The following is an 18,644-nucleotide window of genomic DNA, read 5'->3' on the forward strand; positions in this document are numbered from 1 at the left end:
GCATGGAATGCCATGTCTCTCCTGCCGTGGCTCCAAGCTGGCAGCAGTTACAATGCAGGGCCATTAGGCCCTTTATTTGAAGGCAGAGCACAGGCTATGCAATTGTAAGTGGGACTATGCTCAGCTCTGCCCCAATCCTGTCAACAGATGGCCCATCCAGGCTCACCTAATCCCTCTGTTGTGCAACTGTCTCAGAGGATTTCACAAAGTCTAAATGTCACCTACGCCCAGTCATGTGACCAAAGACAGGCCACAGGCACAAAAGGGCAGGAAAATGCCAACTTTCTCAAAGTGGCATTTTCAAAATTGTAATGAAAAATTCGACCTTTCCATTTGAAGAGGGTTTATCATTACAGTTTCAAAGACACCAAACTTGACATAGCCACCAGCTCCCAAGTGGAGATTGCAGCTTATTAAATGTTATAAGGGAACACCAATGTTATCCTAAGGGACTGGTAGGCCTCACAGTAGTGAAAAACTAATTTAGGAGTTTTTCAGTATCAGGACATGTAAAACTTAAAAGTACATGTCCAACCTTCTAACTACATAGTACCCTGCCCTGTGGCTATCTAAGACCTACCTTAGTGTGACAAGCATGTAATAAAAGGGAAGTTTAAGGCTTGGCTAGGGGTTTTAATGCCAAGTCGACATGGCAGTGTAAAACTACTTTTACGGTTGAAGTGACAGGCCTGGGACATGTTTTAAGGGGATTCTTAAGTGGGTGGCACAATACTCTCTGCAGAACCACTGGTAGCATTTAATTTACAGCCCCTGGGTATATGTTATACCACTCAAACAAGATACTTACAAGTACATTAAATATACCAATTGGGTATAAGCCAAATTAACCAGGTTTAAGGGGAGTGAGCACAAGCACTTTAGCACTGGTTAGCAGTGGTAAAGTGTGCAGAGTCCTAAGGCCAACAAAAAGAAGTCCAGCAAAAATGGAGGAGGTGAGAATAAAGATTTGGGGAAGAACAGATGGATTTTCATTTAGCATGGAAATTGGCTATTTTTTTGGATATTGTCTTAACCCCTTTGGTGCGTCGGACAGCCAGGGGCCGTCTGATGCACCAGTGCTCATATGCGTAGGACGCCCCCCCGCCATCCGATCACATGGCACTGGAAATCCCTCTGGTGCAGGCACCAGAGAGATACCATTCACCCCCAACAGCCTTGGGAGCTGGGGAAGAGCTGCCCCAGCTCCAGAGTCTGCTCCCTTGGTTTCCTTTAAGTGACGATCAGCGTGCACGCCGTGCTGACATCATTTCAGTGAAACTGAAATGTGCAGATAGGCTCATTTCAGTTTCACTTTCTACGTGCTCAGAGGGCTATCTCAGACCCCCGAGCACATAGAAAGACAGGATAGGTATAATTGGAATGGGGAGAATCTCTGCTTTCCTAGTGGATCCCTGCTTGGGGAATGCCCCAGGAGGGTGATCCCCAATCAGGGATCCACCCATTAGACACCAGGAAGGGGAGAGCAGTCCCTTGGGAAGGGCCTTTTCTCCCCCCTCTTTTTTTCGGGCAATACAGTCTTTCTGCCCTGGGGAGCAGATGGGGGCAGAAAGCCCACTAGAAACCAAGGATTTTTTTTATTGATGTTGGTGTGGGGATGCCCAAAATGGGCATGACAATGCCCCACCCCCCAGAGAAATTCCAGTCTTTCTGTCCTCCAGGGGGGCAGACGGGGGGCAGCATCCCCCAATCTGACCCCCGTGGAGGCAGAAAGCCCACTAGAAACCATGGATTTTTTTTGGTAGTGATATAGGGGTGGGGGCTGCCCAAAATGGGCATGACATTGCCCCCACCTCCTCCTAGAAATTCCAATCTTCTGGAGTCAGTAACCCCCAATCTGACTTTAATTGTCCCCTGTGCACACTGAGTAATAAAGGCACCTGTGGTCTGGACACTGTCAGCAGTGATTCCTCTACCCATTCTTCGCACACTAAATTAGGAGACCTTTTAAATGGTCTAACATCTCATTTCAACTTATCATATGTGAATGAGTTGTGTTCTCCACCAAAGTGTTTCAAACCAACTTATAATGGGAGAGGTTGTCACTCTATAATTGATTACACTTTATTATCCTCCAGGTACTCAGAGATTATATTTAATTGGGAGCAGAAAGCCCACTAGAAGCCAGGGACTTCTTTTTTTTTGGCAGATATGAGCATAAGCCCCTTATCTGCCTCCTGGGGGGGGGGGCAGATAGCCCAATAGGCATCAGGGAATATTTATTTTTGAAATTCACTTGTGTGGGCTGCCCAGAATGGGCCTGCCATGCCCCCACCCCAAAATAAATTGCCATAGTCTTTTTGTCCCCCCGGGAGGCAGATATGAGCATAAGCCCCTTATCAGCCACCCAGGGGGTGGCAGAGAGCCCACTAGGCACCAGCGATTATGCTGGCTTTCTTTATGGGTGGGGTGGGATCTGCCCAGAATGGACATACCAATGCCCCCACCCCTCAAAAAAATAGCCACAGTCTTTCTGCCCCCCTTGGGGGCAAAATGGAGAAAACCCTACCAGTCCTCCCCCAGGGCGGCAGAAAGCCCACCAGCCACAGACTTTGTTTTTTAGCAATGTGCCTACTTGTGGGCCCTAGCGCAGCCGGCACATAGGGAAACCTAGCAAACCTGTCCATTTTTCAAAACTAGACTCCAAGGGGAATCGAGGATGGGGTGACTTGTGTGTATCTCACCATTTCAAACCTCAAACTTAGTTAGAAAAAAACAAATTTTCCTCACATTTCTGTGATAGAAAGTTCTGGAATCTGCATGGATCCACAAAATTCCACCCACCCCGCTTCCCCCAAAGTCTTCCGATAGAAAAGGTACCTCACTTGTGTGGGTAAGCCTAGTGCCTGCCACAGGAAAGGGCCCAAAACGCAACATGGACACACCTCATTTTTACAATGAAAATTGACCCTTTTTTTGCAAAGTGCCTAGTTGTAGATTTTGAACCCTAGCTCTGCCAGCACCTAGGGGAACCTAGACATCCAGAGGAATCCAGGATGGGGTGACTTGTGTGGCTTTCTCCAGGTTCTCTTACCCAAAATCCTTTGCAAATCTCAAACTTTGTAAAAAAAAAAAACACATTTCCTCACATTTCTGTGATGGAAAGTTCTGGAATCTGCGTGGATCCGCAACATTCCACCCACCCTGCATTCCCCAAAGTCTTCAGATAAAAATGATACCTCACTTGTGTGGGTGGGTCAAGTACCCGTGACAGGCAAGGGCCCAAAACGTATTGTGGAGACATCAAAATCACCTATTACTAAACGACCTGGTTTTGCAAGAATGGTCACCTGGGTTTTTGGCCCCGTGCTCAGCGACCATCTAGGGAAACCTAACAAACCCACACATTTCTGAAAAGTAGACACCCTGGGGAGTCCAGGGAGGTATGGCTTGCATGGATCTCCCAACGTTTCCCTACCCAGAATCCCCTGCAAACGTCAAATTTAGCTGAAAAAAATAAAATTTTCCTCACTTTTCTGTGTGCGAATGTTGTGGGATCAATGGGCTGACACAAATTTCCTACCACCTAGCATTCCCCCAGGTCTCCCGATAAAAATGGTTTCTCACTCATGTGAATGGTAGGCCTGGGCGGTGAACTTCGCCCCGTTCGCGGAGTTTGCAGGGTTTTCTGCACTCCACACTCTGCGGAGCCCGCGGAGTGCAGAAAACTCTGCTTCGCGATGTGCAGCGGAGTTTTTTCCCCGCTCGCGATCATGAACGGTAAGTTTGCAATTGCAAACGGTAAGTAGAATTTCTACCCAAGCGGCAGAAATACCAGCACAAACTACAGTGCTCACTGCACTCAACCACTCGCGGAACATCGCAGGTTTTTTTTTGTAACTTCGCGGAGTTCTGTCTTGCAAAACTCTGCGAACTACGCCCAGGCCTAGTGAATGGGTCAAGTACCCGTGACAGGCAAGGGCCTAAACATATTGTGGAGACTTCAAATTACCTATCATAAGACAACCTGGTTTTGCGGGGGGCACCAGGTTTTTTGGTGCTGGCTGGCACATGGTGCATGAAAGTGTGGGGGGGCATTACATGTGCCCCTCAGGCCACCGAGCAGTGGCCCACGGGGACGGGGGCACTGCTTGTGGCCCCAAAGTCCTTTTGGGGCTGCCTTTTCATGGTGGTTGGACCCTAATCCCTACGGCGGTGCCTGCACAAGCACCGCCTCCATTGTATGGATAGGAGTCCAACAGCCATCCTAACAGGAGCCTAGATCCTGTCGGAGATGGCAGTCTTCCCCCTGACAGCAAATGGTTTGATCGCCAGTAACATCATCCGGCAGTCGGACCAAAGGGCAGTCAGCTAGTCGGATCACCACCGAAAGGCTGTCGGCGGCAGTCCAACCAGCATCCAAATGAGGCCCTAAGTGTTGAAATAAAAACAAATATTATAAGTAGGAAAAAATAGCAATTGATGACAACATTTACAGCTATAAGTTTTTGCCATAATGGTGGACTTGCAAAAGTATCATACCATTACATCTATCAGACTTTTCTGGTAATTGAAACATTTGATCTTTGTCGGTTGTCCAAAACCTGCAACAGAATCAAATCAAACCAAGGGCTATTAGAACATGATACCTAGTTTGCATGGTTCCTAGTGAGATCCATTCCTTTCACAGGTGGTAAGCCCAGCCACATAAGTGCTTGTCTAGTTTTTAGAATTATCTGGGTTTTGTATCTGGGTTTTGTAGATTTTCCTCAGAGACAATATGCACACTGGCAGTGAAGGTCAGAACAGACACATACTGGTTGACTTGGCACATGGGTGAGTGGAAAGTTCAAATTGCAACAGCCACTAACACATGACCTCACAGAAATCAAAATGCAAAAATCATTTTTAATAGGATAAATGGAATACCAGAATACTGACCCTAAGATTCACAACTCTTGAGCTTTAAAACCACAGCAAGGCACCAACCACTTTATAGTCCATTCACAAGCCTTTCATGCACCACAAACAGAAAGCCATTGACACCTCTAGCCACTGACGCATCACAACATGCACATCAACAAACTACTCACTTCAAGGGCCCATCTCTTCCATACGCCCACAGGACTGGCACAGCAATCACACCACTACTCCCCCAGACAGCAGCTAATGTACATACAAACGCATCCATCAAATCATTGTACACATTTCACCAGCCAAAAACCACTACAAATACATGGCCACTACACGCACATTGCCAGCCTACCCAAGTACACATACTGTAAGCCAACCTTCACTACACACACACCACTAGCTAACCACCACTACACACACACTGCCACCCAACAGCCACACAGACATCACCATCAAACTCCATGACACTTATTTTTCTAAAACACTTCCAAAATTAACAGATTATGTCCCAAATATGCAGAAAAAATAAACATTCAACTAAAGAGAGAACATTAAAATATCAGATCTTTTTTCAAATTCCAAATAACCCACCTTTCGGAACAAGATGATAGCTAATGTTTGCATGCACAGCTGGTGTTACTAAAACACATCAAACAATGCTCAACTGGTGTTAAAACGTAAAATATTTGGCAGTACATGCATGGCATCTTCAGTTTCCTTTTACTCTTGTGATTGCTCCCCATACATCTATTGCATGTAGCATAGTTTGAAACGTGTGGGCACACATAGGACAGAATTAGAAGGAAAATTGGAGCAGTATATACAACTCTCCTTTCATATTCCTCTTCAGACACAGACTCTACCTCTCCAACAAGGAATGTCTTTTTTGGGGGTAGGAGGAATGTATCCAAGAAAGTGGCAATCTTTCAATCAGCCACATCCTCAGCCACTGTGATTCTTGAAACTGTTGCTTGCTACACTGGATGTTTGGACAAAATATAGAGTCCAAGGTATTTTATGAACAAAATATCATGTCAAGAATATCGAGGACAAGAATATAGTGAAGAGAAGTTTCTATGGGTATGCAAAGTTTTACTATACTTAACGCAGCATAAATGTACCTTGATGAATTATATATCTTCAAGGTACATAGAGCTTGAGTTAAGAATAGTAAATCTATACCTACCTATTTGCACTTACCTTCTCAATATTTTGATTCTCAATATTTTTGAAAAGATATTCTGTCCACACAATATTTGTGTCCTCGATATTCTGTCAGTGATCCTTTCACTGCAACAAGGCTGCCTATGATAAACTGCAGAAACGTTACAAATGTTGTCTTGGCTTTCGGAGAATATTCTTTGAAAACAGTATAAGCATTGAAGGAGGTAAATGAAACAAACTCACAGCCAATTTCTTGTACCAGATGTATGATTTTTAAATGGCAATATAATGCTCCAGTATCTCATCTGCTCTATATACACCTCCTATATTATTGTTGTTCTTATTGTAGTCTAGAATGCACACTGGTTTGTGCACTTCTGCTTACTGGCCGCCAAAAAGACATGGTTGAGGTGTATTAATCATAAATAGTTATGAGCATTAAGACATCTCTTCTTTCTGTTCATTGCTATGCAACACACTGCTCTGCCCCTTCTTACACATAATCTCCTTAGGGTAACCTTTATGGTTCAAGCATATTGTGACACATGGTACAGTTCCCACTTTGAACAATTCTTTAATTAATTGCACTCCTATGTAGAAATTGTCAACATAGAAATGGCAACCTTTGTGAAAAAGTGTTCTGGCAAGTTCCCACACAAGTTTGTCACTGACTCTAAAAGGGGAAGAACAATCAAGGGGGTCAATTGAAGAATCCTTACCATTGTGGATCTTGTACTTGAACACATATCCAGTGGCACTTTCACAGAACATATACAAGTTAATGCCATAACATGCTCTCTTCAGTATGTACTGTCTGAAAGGTTACAGTGTAAGTGGAATGTTCTGTATTTCATCAATGAAGGCATAGTGTTCTCTGCAGCTGCAAGATTCTATGATTTGAATCTCAGCTGAGAAGCTGCCAAGAAGGGTTCATGGCCTGTTGCAGCATAAATCCTTGGAAAACCTACACTGGAGTGTCTTCATTGATTCATAACTTAACTCTGACGACGAGTGCCTGCTGTTACGCCCCTAAAAGGGGGCCTGGGTAGTAGCACCCTCCATGCTGCCATAATGAAGGTGATCAGCCCCTCCCGGGAATTACATGCGGTACGGGTGGACATTAACACATTCCTGCATGTCTACAACATCTTGCCAAATGGTGGGAGCTTTGTGACCTTCATGGGGGCTGGGAGAAATAGTGTTTTGGAAATACAGAAATGCAAGGATGGAAGTATAGCAACCAGGTCTCGTTTGGAGTGGACACTAGGAGGAGACGTTGGTGCTTCATCACCCGGAAGCAGATACAATGTGCTACCGCATTTACCATGATGCAAATTATTCTGACTTGCCCATGGATACTGTGTGATGCTGTGTGTACTGAAAAAGGAGAATCAAGTGTTGTGGTGTGGTAAGGATGTATCTATACCAGTTGGTTCCCTTTCATTTTCTTTGTAGATCTTCATTTTTTCTGGAATCCATTATTTGAGCACTAATTGAAGGTTCTGGAGTCTAGTGACTTTATAGCTGATGCTGTATTGGTGTGTAGGTTTGCTGAGAGCTTTTTCTTCCCTGCCGCCAGTACAGGCAATCTGATTTACGAGTCTTTGATAATGCCTTTTATGGATTAGGCACGGTAATGTGTTTCTCTAACAGTACCAATTCACATATGTGACTCTGTTTGTTTGCCATTTGCTATAGTCACGAAGAGTGACATATTCCATTATTATTTTCTTGGTTGCGATTAAACTGTAGGTTTACAGATAAAGAAAGGAGTTTTGAATACTGTACATGCACTATGATAAGATTAAGCGCATATTATTAGGGAAAACATTTCTCATGAGTATTCCTGTCTTTCCATTTTTAACAGGGGTGTTCAGAGGTCTAACAGGTTGAATCACACCCTGTGAAGTTTGACGATTCCGTTGTTCTGGTTGGTATCATTTTAGCATAATAGAAATTGTTTAGAATGCAAGTTTTTCTTTAATTATGGCTCTGTAGTAATACGCTCTTCCTATTTATAGAATCACAGTTATACATTGAAAAGAGTGGTGGTACTAAAAAGGAAACATTCTACTCTCCTTATTCCATCTAGGTACAAGATTATTTTATTTTACAGATAAATGCATATAGTATATGTTTTAATGTAATCAAAGAAAGGCCTTCCTAGGTTAGACAGAATCTGATGGTGTTTATTTGTTTTCAGGTCTTATTCCCTGCTGTTCCCTTCCTTTCCTTCCCACACTTGATCATCTGAAGCTTCTATAGCTTTGCAGAATTGAGACTATCAAGGGGTGGACCCAATTGAGCCACAAACCGATCCTGAGGACTCAGAAGGTTGTGCCTGACACCTGCTGAAGGTGGGCTTAGAAGTACCATCAACCTCCTCAGGAAACCTATGCATTGAGCTTTATTGTGTAAGGCATTGTTCTGACTTCTTGCAGTGAATGGAACTTACCTGACGAGTCGAGGAATGCAGTGTTGTGATTCATTGTGGTGCTTGTGATTGCCGAGCACTTGTCTTGGCACGTTTAGATGAGTCGTTTCACACTGGCAGAGGGAGAGGCTGAAACTGTGTTTAGTGTTATTTCCACAGTGGGAATGATGACGTTGATGCGAGCAGAGAGTCTAGCCGCATGCAGCTGCACTGGGATTGACAGCCATGTGGTCGCATAAGGAATTGACATTCTAGTGTGGTGTTTGCATCGCAATGCTCTGTGGCCATTTTTATGTGGGATGTAGTCATTTTCGTTGGGTGATAGAGCTCAAGCACAGAACAGCATGAGTTGTCCACCATTGACGTGCCTGATGAAGTTAAACTGCCATTAATTGTGTGGGCAGGCGGGCGTGGTTGCCTGTAAAGGCAACGAAGTCCGTATAATCAAGCTGACTGTAATTACGCTGAGACATGTGGCTTGGGTGGACGGCAAAGGTATTTTGTTCAGTGTGTTGTCATTGCTTAGGTGGCAAGCACACCATTCCGAAGGATTACAAGGTACTTTTTTTCATTGTGTTTTGCCTTTACTTCAGTGACACGTACACAGTGATTTTAAGAAATTGTATTTGGCATTTATAAAGTGATTGCCTTGGTTTTGGTGATATTCTCACCATAATTTATGAGATGCACGTTGCCATGTCCTTGGTGACATGCACATCATAATTTTAGCATTTTCTCTGGTGATCTGAAGGGTAGCTATAGGGCAATTTGTGAACTTTTCGGTTGCTTTTCGAGCTACGATAAGGGAAGCAATAGTGACACTTGTATTGTCATTAGTTAAATTGGCACTGGTTATGGCAATTTCTAGCACAGTGTGGTATAGTTAATGTGTGACAAATGTAATTATAACTCTTAGAGAATGTATGTCTACATTTGGCATTGTGTTGTATAGCATTATGTTATTAGAACAATAGCAGATGGCTGTGAAACTTTAGAGCTCTAGTAGAGTGTAACAATTCCTTATTTCAGTGTCGTAACACCATGTCGGTTGCTAATATGTCTCAGCCCCTGCAATTTCCCTCTGATTAGGGTAATTCTATCTAGCCTTATAAGCGATGGAAAAAAATATTTGATTTCTACTTGCTTGCAGTTCGGAGAGAGATATTTTCTGTGGTACGCAAGCAATCTATGTTGTTACATAATCTTGAATTGGTATGGGACAAGGAGAAGGTGAGCCTAATAATGTATGCAACATTTCAGTATTGATGTTGGAAAATCATTTTGGCTCACAAATCTGTATGGTGTTAGAAAGTCTCAAGTTTTTTACAAGGGTGCAGGGGAAACAGGAAATAATTGGCAGTTATGTTGCTTCCTTGAAGACACTGACATGGACATGTGAATTTGCACAGCTCACTGATTCACTGGTCAGAGACCAGATAGTTAGATGCAACAATAACATTAAAGTGCAGGAGAAGCTTCTCGCAAAGAATTCTGGCTTGTAGTCGCAATAGCCGTAGTCAAAGGTATGGAAAATACAAGTATGTGGGTGTATGAAATGCGTAAGGAGAAGGGGAAGGATGCTCAGGCACTGAATTAAATGGTTCATGTAGTTAGATTGTCGGGCAAGAGTATGGACAGAGAAGGTGACAACAATTCAGATAGCAAGGGTAGACAAGAAAATACAAAATTTGGAACCAAGAAAACTTGTCAAGGGGACGATCTCCTTTTTGCTAAGAATTTTGGTATGAAATGTTTTTTTTTTTTTTTTTTTTTTTAAATTTTATTGGTTTTTTTTCCGTACACATTACATCAAAATAATTTGCACATATCATTAAACAATACAAGGGAGGAACATTGATAGAGAAAAGAACCAAAGACCCAAGAATTTGCGTTCCCTAAAACAATCTCCCTATATTCAGGGAGTCTCCTTCCATCTCCTCACAGGTTCCCATATACGCTTACCTAAGGCTCTACCCTTTTTCCCCTTTCTATCGTATATCCCTTTTTCCAAATTATACACTGCCAATAATCTGGCCAACCATTGATGGAATGTTGGAGCTGTCTTATCCAACCAGGCTGATGCAATACATATTCTATAAACGGACATAGCCACGAACAGAAAAAGAAATTAGGCAGATTCCTCCTCTGCCCCTCCTACTCCCAGAAGGATCCATACTGGTGTAAGGACAACATTAATTCCTAAACTTATATCTAGAAAAGATTCAATAGCCTTAATCAGAAGATTGAGATGGGGACACACTGCAAAAATATGAACCATATCACCCTCACTACTATTGCATCGGGGGAAAGTAATTCCCGTCGTACCCCCCCATTTAAAAATCCTATCGGGAGTATGGTATAGTGAATAAATCGTCTTGTAATGCTGAGACTGTAGGGCTGCCGAGCAAAGTATGGTCCTCCCTAATTCAAGAGAGTCCTGGAAGCAGTCCTGATCAATCTGAAGTTTATCGCCCCATTTCCTTCCAAATTTTTCCAAATCATCGCTTTTTAATAAAGACAACTCAGCATAAATTCTCTTTATGGAACAGTCTGCTCCAGACTCAATCATGTCGAAAACCCTATTTTTACTAAACCCAGCTAACCCACCCTTCTTATTCTGCAGGTAACTCCGAACTTGTAAAAACTTAAAGAAATTATTCCTAGGAAAACCATACTTCCCTTGAAGCTCCGAGAACTCTAAGAAACCTTGATCTCCCATAAAATCCCCAAATTTACAGATCCCCCGTCGTCCCCAATCACTAATAATCCTGTCCGCAAATATCTCTACTGGAAGAGATTTATTCCCCTCGATCCTAGTGTAAGCATTAGATCTACCCATCCCAAGTTTTTTACTCAATGCTGCCCAAATTTTAAATCCTGCTAATAGTGTCTTAAATTTTGTTCGTTTATAATACCCAGGGTCCGTATATTTCAAAAAACAATTGCCGGCATCTTCCCCTATAAGCATTGCATAAATATCAGTTGAGTCTGATTTAATCTGAATATCTGAATTGTCTCCTCCCATCAGCCCCCTCATATATTGTATGGCTGATGCCCAGTAATATAACTTAAAGTCCGGCACTGCCCAGCCCCCCCTATCCCTAGATAGAGATAGGAACCGTAGTGCCCTCCTGGTTTTCCCTTGTGCCCAAATAAATTTATTAATCAAGTGTTCAATTGCAAGAAACCATTTACCTTCGAATAACAGAGGAATTGTCCTAAATAAATAAAGAAATTTGGGCAGAATAAGTATTTTAATCACATTTGATCGACCCACCAAGGAAAGATGAAGATTGTGGATCCTGTCAAGATCTTTCTTACATTTTACCATTATTGGCTCAATATTTTGCTCCACGATCTTTCCTACATCTGCCGAAATGTTGATACCTAAATAGATCGCTGAATCCACTACTCTCCCATCATTACAGGTCGTCTGAATATTCTTTATAATCTGTGTCTTAGAGCTATTTAGAGCGTATCCAGAAATCCGTCCAAAGACCTCAGCCTCCATTTCTACTTCCAGCATTGTTCTAATTGGGGAGGGAGAGACTATCGCCACGTCGTCTGCATAGACCAGAGTTTTACAGAGCTGACCTTGAATATAAATTGGAGCAATTTGTTCATTTAATTCAAGCCTGCGGATCAGCGGGTCAATATAAACTGCGAATAGCAAAGGCGAGCATGGACACCCCTGTCGGGTGCCTCTGTTAATCTGGAGAGGCAGTGTATGTTCTCCATTAATTATAAGCTGAACTATAGGTGACCGATAAAGTGCCTGTATTGATTTAATGAAACCTACCCCAATACCACACCATGCTAATGCAGCCCAGAGGTAGTCCCAGGAGACCCGATCAAATGCCTTCTCTGCGTCTAGAAGGATAACCGACATAGGGTCTCCTGAGACTTCCGTTGCGTCCAGTAAGGTAATTATTTTTCGAACATGGTGCGCCGTCCCCCTCCCTGGTATAAACCTGTGCTGTGTAGGACTGACCAACTGTGCTATTATCTTGGAGAGTCTAATAGCCATCACTTTTGAAAATATTTTGGCGTCCGCATTCATAAGGGTGATAGGCCTATATGAGCCTGGTTCCAGAGAAGGCTTGCCCTTTTTTAAAATCACCACCATATCTGCCCCTGCCCATGATTCTGGGACAGAATATCCAGACTGAGCCTGCAGGATAGTATCCACCAAATCAGGAATTAGTATTTTTTGGAATATTCTATAAAACTCAGTAGGAATTAAATCAGGCCCCGCAGCCTTGCCAGAGGGGAGACTGTTAAGAGCCACTAATATTTCCTCGACTTTAAAAGGTGCATCAAGTGCCTCCCTGTCCTGATCAGACAGGTGCGGAGGAGATAAATCCGACAGATACCGCTGGATGTCTGAGGGAGCTCCTAGCTGATCTTTGCTATATAATTTACCATAGAACTGTCTAAAAACCTCTTTAATTTCGTCGGTATCTGTGACTTTACCTCCTTTACCGTCAGAAATCTCATGAATCCGTCCTGCCGTTGTTCTCTGTCTAGTGCGAATAGCGAGTATACGACCGACCCGCTCACTCAACTCATAGCATTGTTCTTTTTTTGACAGAAAAGTCGCAGCTGTCTTTATAGCGAGCCCCTCGATAAGGTCTGCCTTGATACGAACTATATTAAGTAATACCGAAGTCGGGGAGACACCAGCTCGAACCAGAAGGGCCAACTCGTGTTCCGCCTCTGCAAGAGCACTCACCAATTTGTTGACTCTGGCCTGCTCTAGCTTTTGCTTATGTAGACTATAACTTAACGTCTCTCCCCGTACCCCAGCCTTAAAAGCATCCCAAATCATCCCCGCGGAGGTGCTACCTCTATTTATTTCCCAAAAGGTTTTTATCCATCTATTCATATGTTTGATATAATCGTCATCTTTAAGTAACCTCCTCTCAAATGTCCAGGTCCAAGACCTTTCACCTCCTTGTAATTTTACTGTTAAAACCAGTGGATTATGATCCGAGACCAGCCGAGGGAGTTTTTCAATCTTACAATTAGATAATAAAGAATTTGAAATAAAAAAATAATCCAGCCTAACACAGACCCTATGGGGGGCAGAATAATAAGTTATACCATCATCCGAAGGATTCAGACGCCCCCATGCATCAATTAAAGAATTATGGTGTGCCATACTAATGATTGCTCTGGATACCTTTTTCTTCCGTCCCCGATATTGCTGTCCCTCGTCGATACCTAGTCCACCGATCCCATTTATATTAAAATCCCCCGCCAAAATAACAGGTTCCGGCCATAAGGCCAATTCGGAATCTAAATATCGAATAACACCCGGATCATCTTCGGTGGAACCATAGACTGATCCAATGGTAACTATTTGGTTATTAATTGAACACTCTAACAAGACCCATCTCCCCCATTGATCCTCCTTCTTTCTGATGACCTTAACATCACTTCTTTTGGACAAGAAAGCCACCCCCCTAGTTCTAACCCCCTGTCTTGAATAAGCCAACAATGAGAACCCGAGCTGTTCCATTAGGTAACTCTTTGCGGCTTCTATATGTGTCTCCTGTAGACATACAAAATCCAGTCGCATTAATCTTAGGGCAGCCGCAACATGTTGTCTTTTCAGCGGATCATTCAGCCCGCACACGTTAATTGAGACAATCCTTATGCTCATTAAGATACAACATAATTGCCGGCCCTCCCTAGAAACTGACCATTGGTATATGCTCCAATTACATTCCTCATCTCCTGCTCAGGTTGTGACTTAACCTCCCTTTTCCATGCATGACTTCTCAAGTCTGATGCTGTGCAAAACAATACAAACCCCCATTCCTGTGCCCAACCCCCCACAAACCCCTCCCCCACCCTAAGATCCCCCCCCCAGTACCCTCCCGGTTTACAGGCAAATGGGTCAATCCTGACCCATGTGTGGCAGCTATGAATGCAGCAGCCACCCCCTCCCCTCACTCCTAGACCCCCTATGTTCCGTATACCTCAACCAGGAAACCTAGGAATCTCTTGCACCTCTCAAGAATCGGGAAGTGGAGCAAGCCTTTACCCTCCCTTCTGCTCTTTCATTTCCGCCAAGTATTGCTGAGCCTTAATCTCTGATGTAAAAAACTTAACCTGGCCCTTAAAGATAACCTTGAGCCTCGCCGGTTACATCAGGTAGGCCTCATGCCCGAGGCTCTGAAGAGGACCAATGAGCTGCCTCATCTTCCACCTTCTTTCCACAGTAACATGGCAGAAATCAGGCTGGGCAAAGAAAGTAACTCCATCAAACGAACGTCTAGCGTCAGGTTTAGCCTTCTCCATGATCTCCTGCCTCAGGAGGAAGTTCCCGACGTAGACCAGAATCGCCCGGGGTCTTTCTGCCTGCAATGATGAACTAAGGTTTTTTTTCTGAAAGACTGGGAAGCGATGAGCTCTTTGAACCTCACCCCCCCAGTCCCAAGTCTCCATCTCAGGAAATGCACCCTTAAACAATTTTATTACAAACGCCCTTGTATCCTGCCCCTCGACCCCTTCAGCCACCCCCAAAAGTCTTATGTTGTTGCGCCTCTGGCGATTCTCGAAATCCTCGAGTTTCCATTGTATGTCCTCAGAGAGTTTCTCCTGTGCCTCTTTAAACGAATGCCACCTGCTCACATCATCTTCCAATTGACTTGTTCTCTCCTCTACATGAGCAACCCTATCCGCCATCTCCTCATATAGCTTATTCATTTTTCGCAAAGAGCCCTGAATTTTTTTTGCCGACTGTTTGGCTCTCCGACTCTCAAGTCTCGCCTCACCCTGCATCTGCTTCAGAGTGGTATAGAGGAGATCCAATGACATAGCCTGGGGCTCATTGCCAATGTCATCCTGAACTGCCTGAGAGTTAGACGCAGGTCCCTCCTGATGTAGCTGGGACGTTGCTGAATAATCCCAACAAAGCTTCCTGCTCCCCCCTGCTTCAGGAGGACTCGGCGTATGTTTTAATTTAGATTTTGTCTTTTTCTTATATGAAACCTTATGTGTAATAGGCGCCTTCTGAACCGATGAGCTCACAGCAGAGTCCAGATCAGAACTGCTATTCAAACTCCCTTCACTAGACAAGAAAGAGTCTGAGTCATCATTTAAGGAAAAAAAACATTCACCATCTGGGGTTCCAGGGATTCCTCGCCTAGATAGCAATAGCTGAGACTGATTATAAGCCAAGCGATGAACCTGAGCCTGTGCGGTTGCCTGTGCGGTTGCCCCTTTAAGACCTGACTTCTCATGAATCATTGAGGGCTTTGTCAGACCTGTTGGCATACTCTGTACAAAGTCCCCGCTTTTTCCTACCATACTATCAGACAAGGTCTTTTCACCGGCCAGGCTTACTCAACAGTGACTCATCAGTCACTGAGCTCGAGATCGACTTTCCCCCCCGACTCGAAGAGAGTACCTGCAACATTGTATCCGGTTGCCCAGCACCAACAGTCTCCTCGGGTAGTGGAACTGATGACGCCTCATCTGTTTCCTTGAGAACGCCTCCGCCTTGTAACTCGTCAGTTTCCAGTGCTTTTGCCTTGAACGAATCGTGTACAGAAGGCTGCCTGGGATCCTTGGTTGATTTACTCTTGCCCCCGTCGAGTCCCGTCTTCGCTGCTAGGACTGATTTGCGAGCACTGGTGTCTTTCCCGCCTCCCGCTGTGGCGGCTCCGACGCTTCCAACACCATTCCGCGGGTCGTCTGGTTTCCTCGGAGCTCTCCGTACCTGCGCTCCACGTTGCAAAGGATCTTTGCCGGCATCAGCGTCCGGATGGTCCTTGTGAGTTAGATCCTCTTTGAGCTGTTTAGGCCCCCTCGGCGCCATGATCCGGATAACTTTGCCGAGTGCTGACGGCCACCGTTCAAGTAAGTCCAAGTTGATTATATCTATCCGCGTAATAGCCCGCAACAACGAGCGTGTTGTGCAGACTCTCCAGATAGAGGTCACGATCGAGTAGGGGGCCTTAAACATCACACATCCCCTCTGAACTCATACTCAGGGCGTCTCAGAGGAGGGAGAGAGAACTGTGATTATGCGCTGCACTCAGCCAACGGCCATCTTGCCTGGTATGAAATGTTTTCAATGTATTAATGAGAGACACTTTTCCAACAGTCCTGAATGTTTTGCAAGATTTGCCATGTGTAAAAAATGTAGCAAGACGGGACACTATGCTCTTGTGCGTAGAGGAACAAAACCACAAGTGTGAATTGGTTGGAGACTGAAGAAAAGTTTGTGTTGAGTGTGAGAGATGATGGGTTGGTTGATGTCAACCCCATACAACTGCCAGACTGTGAACTTTTTGTAGGGGGAAAGAGTATATCTGTGCTCGCTGATTCCAGTTCACCATATACCATGATTGGTGATAGGAAATGTGAGACGGTGTTTAGGAGTGATAAGATTATACTACAGACACCTGATATCAGTCCAGTTGGTTATGGAGGGATGACGATAGATGTCTAATGATATTCGGTGATGAAGATTCAATTTTCTGAACGTGAGACAGTGAGGAAGGTTTCTGTGGTAAAAAGGGGAGATTGCCTCTTGGGTTTGAGACGTCAGAGGGATATGGGTATAACTCTGAATCCAAATGCACAACAAAAAGTACAATTGTTGGCAACTGAGGAGTTACCTGATGAAACTGCTTCTACGTTTCCAGATTTATTTGGTTATAAACTAGGCCTACTTAAGAATTTTAAACATAACATTGTGCTGAAGTATGGTGATGTGCCTTGTGTGTCAAAGGTGAGGAAAGTTCCTCACATGAAGCTTGGTCCTTTAGAGCAAGAACTCAATAAATTGAAAGAGAATGATGCAATTGAAGAGATATAATGTTCTGAGTAGCTTGCTCCCATAGTTTTGGTCTCAAAGAAAGGTGGTAAGCAATTTAGAATGTGCGTGGACTTGAGGGGGTGAAATATGTACATTTGGGTAAACAGACAGCCACTACCGAATATTTTGGAAACCTTGGTCCTGATAAAAGATACAAAGGTATTCAGCATCATGGATATGTCCTCCAATTACCACCTGATTTTTCTTCATCCTGATTCCAGATCTTTGACATTGTTTGAGACCCTACTAGGTGCTTATAGGTTAATTAGAAAGCCTTGTGGGCTAGACTAGGCTTCTGCATGCTTTCAGAGAGTCATGAAAAAGTTCTTAAAAGAGTTGGCCAAAGTGTTGTTCTGATGAATGTGGACAGATAAATGTGATCGAGCTTCTGGAAGCATCGAGGACAGCATTGGGAAGTTGCCAACGCTTGATCATTTTGCTGCTTGCAAGAAAATGGTTCTATCATCTGATGCCAGTATCAGAGGTCTGGGTGCAGTGTTGGATCAGGTAGTTGACGGTGAGTTGAAGGTGGTGGCTTTTGCCTCTTGCTCTTTGAAGGGTGCAGAGAACAATATTCTGTTATAGAACGTAAGCGTTGGCTGTGTATTGGGCAATTCTCCACTTTACAGTTTTTCTTGTTAGGGATACTTTTAACAGTCACATAAGCTCATTGGCCACTTTCTCTGATTTGTATGTGCAGAGATATGGAGAACCTATTTACTAGGATTAGATTGTGGATGGACAGGTATCTAATTTCAATTTTACTGTTGAACATTTGCCAGGGTCTAAAAATAGCATTGTGGCTTGTTTACCAAGGCTGTCAATTGATCAGCGTGGAGATAGGTGTGGTTAGTATTAAGTTGGGTATGTGAATCTGCACTAGATGACAATGAATGGACGGTTGCCAATTCAAACGATTCAGATTTGTTGGACATGTAGGATTTCATTGTGAAAGGTTGTCCACGGGGTAAGGACATCCCTTCACCTTGAGGGGTTTCTCCAGTGCTAAGGATGAGCTATGCATTGTGGGAGACAAGATTTTATGAGGAGATTGAGTGGTACCTCCAAGAGACACGAGAGGCAAATTAATCAATTTAGCTCATGAAGGGCATTTAGGCAAGATTATTACTAAAGCCAGGTTATGAGAATGGTATCGGTGGCCTAGAATGGATGACAAAGTTGGAGAGGTAGCAAAGGATTGTTGGCGATGTGCAAATAATCACAGGAGCAAAAAGACACACACTGTTCCTCTATCCCCAGTTGAGATTTGATTAGAAGCATTGGCCAAACTGGTTTAATTATTGCTGGGCCATTTGTGCTAATGTCTGATGATGAACAATA

Source organism: Triturus cristatus, chromosome 11 (genome assembly GCF_964204655.1).
Source record: "Triturus cristatus chromosome 11, aTriCri1.1, whole genome shotgun sequence".
NCBI lineage: Eukaryota > Metazoa > Chordata > Amphibia > Caudata > Salamandridae > Triturus > Triturus cristatus.